The sequence below is a fragment of the Arachis ipaensis genome, chromosome B08, assembly GCF_000816755.2.
Source record: "Arachis ipaensis cultivar K30076 chromosome B08, Araip1.1, whole genome shotgun sequence".
Lineage (NCBI taxonomy): Eukaryota > Viridiplantae > Streptophyta > Magnoliopsida > Fabales > Fabaceae > Arachis > Arachis ipaensis.
The window spans coordinates 99827384-99834766 of record NC_029792.2 but is presented as its reverse complement, the minus strand read 5'-3'; positions in this window follow the sequence as shown (position 1 = coordinate 99834766).

Sequence of the window (7383 nt, the reverse complement as noted above, 5' to 3'; positions counted from 1 at the left end):
AAAAACCCCACCTACCTCCAAAATTCAAACTCTTTTCCCTCCTAAATCCAACCCTAATGGCCGAACCCTAAACCTTCCTCCACTCCTATATAAACCCCTCATTTCTTCTTCATTTTCACACTACACAGCCCTTTCTCCTTCCCCTTGGCCGAATACACACCTCTCTCCCTCTCCTCCATTTTTCTTCCTCTTCTCCTTCTTTCTTTCTTCTATTGCTCGGGGACGAGAAAACATTTTAAGTTTGGTGTGGTAAAAGAATTACTTTTTGTTTTTCCATAACTATTAATGGCACCTAAGGCCAGAGAAACCTCAAGAAAGAGGAAAGGGAAGGCAATTGCTTCCACCTCTGAGTCATGGGAGATGGAGAGATTCATCTCAAGGGTCTATAGCTCAGTAGTAGAGCATTTGACTACACAACAAGAGAGCCCACTCATGGACCTCAACAAGAGCATGAGGAATTACCTCACCAAGAAATCTCTGAGATGCCTCAAGGGATACATTTTCTTCCACACAGCTATTGGGAGCAACTAAGGATAGGAGCACCAAAATCACTAGGGATGAAGCAACAAAGACAAGGAAGAGACATAGAGGAGCTCAAGAGCACCATTGGTTCTTCAAGAAGAGGAAGACGCCAGCCTCACTAAGGTGGACTCGTTCCTTAATCTCCTTGTTCTTATTTTCCTATTTTTTGGTTTTTGAGCCTTATGTTTTATTTATGTTTGTGTCTTTATTACATGATCATTAGTGTTTAAGTGTATATGTCTTAAAGCTATAAATGTCTTATGAATCCTTCACCTTTCTTAATTGAAAACTGTTCTAAAAACAAAAGAACAAGAAGTACATGGTTTCGAATTCATCCTTGAAACTAGTTTAATTATTTTGATGTGGTGACAATACTTTTTATTTTCTGAATGAATGCTTGAATAGTGCATATGTCTTTTGATATTGTGGTTTATGAATGTTAAATATGTTGGCTCTTGAAAGAATGATGAAAAAGGAGAAATGTTATTGATAATTTGAAAAATCATAAAATTGATTCTTGAAGCAAGAAAAAGCAGTGAATACAAAAGCTTGCAAAAAAAAAAAGAAAAAAAGAGAAGATAAAAGAAAAATGGCGAAAAAAAAAGAAAGAAAAAGAAAAAGCAAGCAGAAAAAGCCAAAAGCTCTTTAAACCAAAAGGCAAGAGCAAAAAACCAAATAGCCCTTAAAACCAAAAGGCAAGGGTAATAAAAAGGATCCAAGGCTTTGAGCATCAGTGGATAGGAGGGCCTAAAGGAATAAAATCCTGGCCTAAGCGGCTAAACCAAGCTGTCCCTGACCATGTGCTTGTGGCGTGAAGGTGTCAAGTGAAAACTTGAGACTGAGCGGTTAAAGTCAAGGTCCAAAACAAAAAAAGAGTGTTCTTAAGAACCCTGGACACCTCTAATTGGGGACTTTAATAAAGCTGAGTCACAATCTGAAAAGGTTCACCCAGTTATGTGTCTGTGGCATGTATGTATCCGGTGGTAATACTGGAAAATAGAGTGCTTAGGGTCACGGCCAAGACTCATAAAGTAGCTGTGTTCAAGAATCAGCATACTAAACTAGGAGAATCAATAACACTATCTGAAATCTAAGTTCCTATATATGCCAATCATTCTGAACTTCAATGGATAAAGTGAGATGCCAAAACTATTCAAGAGGCAAAAAGCTACTAGTCCCGCTCATCTGATTGGAGCTAAGTTTCATTGATATTTTGGAATTTATAGTATATTCTTTTCTTTTTATCCTATTTGATTTTCAATTGCTTGAGGACAAGCAACAGCTTAAGTTTGGTGTTGTGATGAGCGGATAATTTATACGCTTTTTGGCATTGTTTTTACATAGTTTTCAGTATGATTTAGTTTGTTTTTAATATATTTTTATTATTTTTTAAATAAAAATCATATTTCTGGACTTTACTATGAGTTTGTGTGTTTTTCTGTGATTTCAGGTACTTTCTGGCTGAAATTGAGGGACTTGAGCAAAAATCAGATTCAGAGGCTGAAGAAGGACTGCAGATGCTGTTGGATTCTGAACTCCCTGCACTCAAAGTGGATTTTCTGGAGCTATAGAAGTCCAAATGGCACGCTCTCAATTGCGTTGGAAAGTAGACATCCAGGGCTTTCCAGCAATATATAATAGTTCATACTTTGCCCGAGTTTAGATGACGCAAACTGGCGTTCAACGCCAGCTCTTTGCCCTATTCTGGAGTTAAACGCCAGAAACAGGTTACAAACTGGCATTTGACTCCAAGGAAGACCTCTACACGTGAAAGCTTCAATGCTCAGCCCAAGCACACACCAAGTGGGCCCGGAAGTGGATTTCTGCATCATTTACTTATCTCTGTAAACCCTTGTAACTAGTTTAGTATAAATAGAACTTTTTACTATTGCTTTTACATCTTTGATCAGAGAGATCTTTGATCAGTTTTATGCTATCTTAGACCTTTATGGGGGCTGGCCATTCAGCCATGCCTGGACCTTGTTCTTATGTATTTTCAACGGTAGAGTTTCTACACACCATAGATTAAGGTGTGGAGCTCTGCTGTTCCTCATGAATTAATGCAAAGTACTATTGTTTTTCTATTCAACTCAAGCCTATTTCTTCTCTAAGATATTCATTCGCACACAAGAACATGATGAATGTGATGATTATGTGACGCTCATCATCATTCTCACTTATGAACGCGTGCTTGACAAACACTCCCGTTCTACATGTAAACAAGCTTGACTGTGTATCTCTTAGCCTCCTAATCATGACATCAGAGTCTTCGTGGTATAGGTTAGAATTATTGGCGGCCATTCTTGAGATCCGGAAAGTCTAAACCTTGTCTGTGGTATTCCGAGTAGGATCCGGGAAGGGATGGCTGTGACGAGCTTCAAACTCGCGAGTGCTGGGCGTAGGGACAGACGCAAAAGGATTACTGAATCCTATTCCAGTATGATCGAGAACCGACAGATGATTAGCCGTGCGGTGACAGCGCATCTTGGACCATTTTCACTGAGAGGACGGGAAGTAGCCATTGACAACGGTGATGCCCTACATAAAGCTTGCCATGGAAAGGAGTAGGGATGATTGGATGAAGACAGCAGGAAAGCAGGGGTTCAGGTGGAACAAAAGCATCTCTATACACTTATCTGAAATTATCACCAATGAATTACATAATTATTTCTATCCTATTTTATATTTTAATTATATTTTAATTATCAATTCACCATAACCATTTGAATCCGCCTGACTGAGATTTACAAGGTGACCATAGCTTGCTTCAAGCCGACAATCTCCGTGGGATCGGCCCTTACTCACGTAAGGTTTATTCCTTGGACGACCCAGTGCACTTGCTGGTTAGTTGTGCGAAGTTGTGACAAAGAACTAAGATTATGAACGTGCGTATTAAGTTTTTGACGCCGTTACCAAGGAATGAACGATCACGATTTTGCATACCAGCGGCTAAACCAAGCTGTCCCTAACCATGTGCTTATGACGTGAAGGTGTTGATAAACCACTATTTCATGGTTTATCTTGTGCTCAATTGAGTGGTTTTTATCAACTCTTTACCCACTTATTCATACTATTTGCATGGTTTTACATTTGCCTTCCTAATTATGTGCTTTGATTGAAAACATGCTTCTTTGGCCTTAAGTTCCCTATGTTTAATCCTCTCTTATTACCAATAGATGCATTGATATGTGTGTTAAGTGATTTCAGAGTTTATAGGACAGGAATGGCTTAGAGGATGGAAAGGAAGCATGCAAAAATGGAAGGAATACAAGAAGTTGAAGGAACTGCAAAGCTGTCAGCCTGACCTCTTTGCAATCAAATGGCTATAAATTTAGCTACAGAGATCCAAATGATGCGGTTCCAGTTGCATTGAAAAGCTAACGTCCGGGGATTCGATTTGATATATAATTTGCCATAGTTGCCCTGACGATAAGTGACGCGAACGCGTGGTCTACGCGGATGCGTCGCAGTGGCGAAAAAAACCAGCATGTTTGAATTCGAAACCAGCGAATTCTGGGTTGTTTCTGACCTAGTTCTCGGCCCAGAAAATACAGATTAGAGGCTATAAAGTGGAAGAATACATCCATTCATAATCATGCTTTCATAATTCATAATTTTTAGTTTTAGATGTAGTTTTTAGAGAGAGAGGTTATCTCCTCTCTCTTAGGATTTAGTTTTAGGATTTAGGATTATTTCTTCTTCATCACAGGTTCAATGTTCCTCTTATTTATTTTCTACTTTTATTATATACTTTTAATTATTATTTATCTTTCCAATTTGGCTTATGCTACATTCATGTTATGATTTTTTTAATTAATATTATTTGAGGTATTTCAGATTTAAGATTGTTTTGCTTTATTTATATTGATGCTTTTAATTTAATTTAGATATTTTCTTCCTTTTGGCTTTGGTTAAGTAATTGGTAACGCTTGAGCTGTCAAATAAAGCAGTGGTTGAAATTGGGAGTTGCTCCAATTACTCTAGTCTTTCCATAGGAATTGACTAGGACCTGAGGATTAAGCTAATTAATCCACTTGATTTACCTTCATAGTTAGAGGTTAACAAAGTGGGATTAAAATCCAATTCTCATCACAATTGATAAGGATAGGACTTTCAGTTCTTATACCTTGCCAAGAGTCTTATTATTTATTTAAATTAATTCCTTACAATTTACTTTCTTGATATTTACTATTCTTGCTTTTTATCTTATACATTAAAAACCCAAAATTCTACCTTTTTCATAGCTAATAATAAGTCATACCTCCCTGCAATTCCTTAAGAAGATGACCCGAGGTTTAAATACTCGGTTATCAATTTTATTGGGTTTGCTTAAGTGACAAACAAAACTTTTGTAAGAAAGGAATTCTTGTCGGTCTAGAAGCTATACTTACAACGCAAATTTATTGTGAAAATTCTAGATCGCGCAAAAATTCTCTCTTCAAAATGGCGCCGTTGCCGGGGAATTGTAAACATGTGCCTTATTATTGGTTATTGTAAATATTTGCTTTTTACTTGTTTATTTGTTTTTATTTTTGCTTTTTTTCATAAATTAAGAGGTTATTGGTTTTTATTTAGTTATAAAAAATTTTTTTCAAAAATTTGTTCTTCGTGTTCATCTTGACCTTCAAGTTGTTCTTAATTGTTTTCTTCGTTTTGATCTAAAAATTTTAAGTTTGGTGTCATTTTATTGTTTTTCTCTTTCCTCATTTAATTCAAAAATATCTTTTCTCTTTATTTTTAATTAAATTTTCGAAATTTGCAAAAAAAAAATTCAGATTTTTATTTTAAAATTTTTATCTTATTTTATCTTATTTCAAAATTTCAAATTTCAAATTTCAAAATTTAATTTTCAAATTCAAAATTTAAATAACCATTTAATTTAAATTTATTTTTATTTTCGTTTTTAATTTTTATTTGCTATTATGAGTTCTCACCCCCGTCGCTTTGAGTTTGGTTCCGATGTTGTTGCAAGGAATGGAAATTATAACAGGAACATGCATCAAGGTCAAAACAATCAGAGATGGAAGGAGTCACGAGGATCTGATCAACCCTTCCGGCAGCAACACCTTCCACAATACCACAGACAAAGACCATCCTATAATGCATGCCAAAGCAATAGATATGGTGGACCCCCCATCATATACCTATGACCCACCTCCTCAACACAACTCTGGACCACCATACTCACAAGCCCCTTTCCACCAAACACCACCATATGACCCTAACCTATATCCACCACACCAACCACCTTATGAGCCAAATGAACCATACACAGAACCACCCCCATTCCAACACAACTATTCTTATAAACCACCACCTCAATATACACCATCTCCTTATCATTATCAAGATGAACCACCTTCCTACCATGAACCCTTTCTCCTAACAAATGAACCCTCCTATCCACCCTAAACCTCCATGGAGAAAGCACTTGCCGATCTAAACTCTACTATACAAGCTCTCGTCGCCCAAATCGGACCACCAATTACCTTCAACAATCAACCCTCAAACTCTAGTGCACTTCCTTTTCAACCACAGAATGATCTCTCCATCCCATCACTACCATCCATGGAAGAGCACCCACATCCATCAATCCAAGAGCAACATGATCCCAATGATGCTATTGACATAGAACAAGAGAGAAGGGATCATTTTCGCGAATCCATACTTCATAAGGAGCTAGAGGAGGCCATAAAGGTGAAGGTAGTAAAGACCCTTGAAGTTGAAGGAGTAGTTGAAGAATTAGTGAAGGAAGACATCAAGGAGGAGTCTGATTTTGTCTTAGAGTAAGAGGAGGCCCAAAATGTGGAGATAGGAGAGACCCTTGAAGATGAAAGAATAGTTGAAAGGAGTTGTCATGGAAAGAAAATCATCAAGGATGAGTACGATTTTATATTAAAACTACTGGACAAAGCAGCAATTATTAAAAAGAAAAAAGTGGTTGCAGACTTAGGAGATGCTAAACCTCCATAGGCAAGTCAGGTTATAGAACCTCCTTCCAAGGCAATTGAAATTGATGCTGAGGAGGGTGTACAACCTCCAAGGCATATCATAGTTGAAGACTTGGAAGAGGTTGGTCAAGAGATGGTGATTAAAGAAGAAGAAGCACAGCCTCCCATGCCCTTGGTAAGCAATAAAGAAGAGATTGAATTGGAAGAAAGCTACCAAGAGGAAGAGGTTGATATTGAAGAAACTTGCAAAGAGGTGGAAGTTGTCAGAGAAGAGCACAAGGGAGTGGAGCTTGCAAATTTGTTAGAAATACCTCCCCCTAAGTTGCCATCATCCTTCACAATATTCAAGTGGGTAAAATTCATATCCCTTAGCTTTCTAATTTCACTTGAATATGGGCTACTGGAGACGGATGGTCAACTTAGAGCTCTTTGTGGCATTAAGAGTAAGAGGAAGATAGTTAGTGGTAAGAATTGTCCTGCAAGGTTCATTATGGTTGGAAGCTTTAAGTTTAAACGCAAAGGTTGGTGTAGAGCTCAATTGAATGGGTCTGGGAAGTTGTTTGGACGCTTCAGTGAGAATTATAAGGCTGAACCACCCGGATGGAATCATGATAATCAACTTGAAGACGGGTGTAGAAACAAGATTTGGGATCCAGGAATATATGAGGATCAATTTTGGGAGCTCAAAGCTTGTGAAGAACTCCATCAAAGCTTGAGGAATTTACTTGGTATTGATAGAGCTTATTGGAAGTCCAAGCATTGGTGAAAGTTTCAAGACGAGTTCAAGCACAAGCCACCATAACAGGGAGCTCATCAAATGTCCAACTTAAGGACTTTAACTAAAAGTGCTAGGTGGGAGACAACCCACCATGGTATGATCATTCCTGTTTCAGTTTTATTTCGTTTTGTC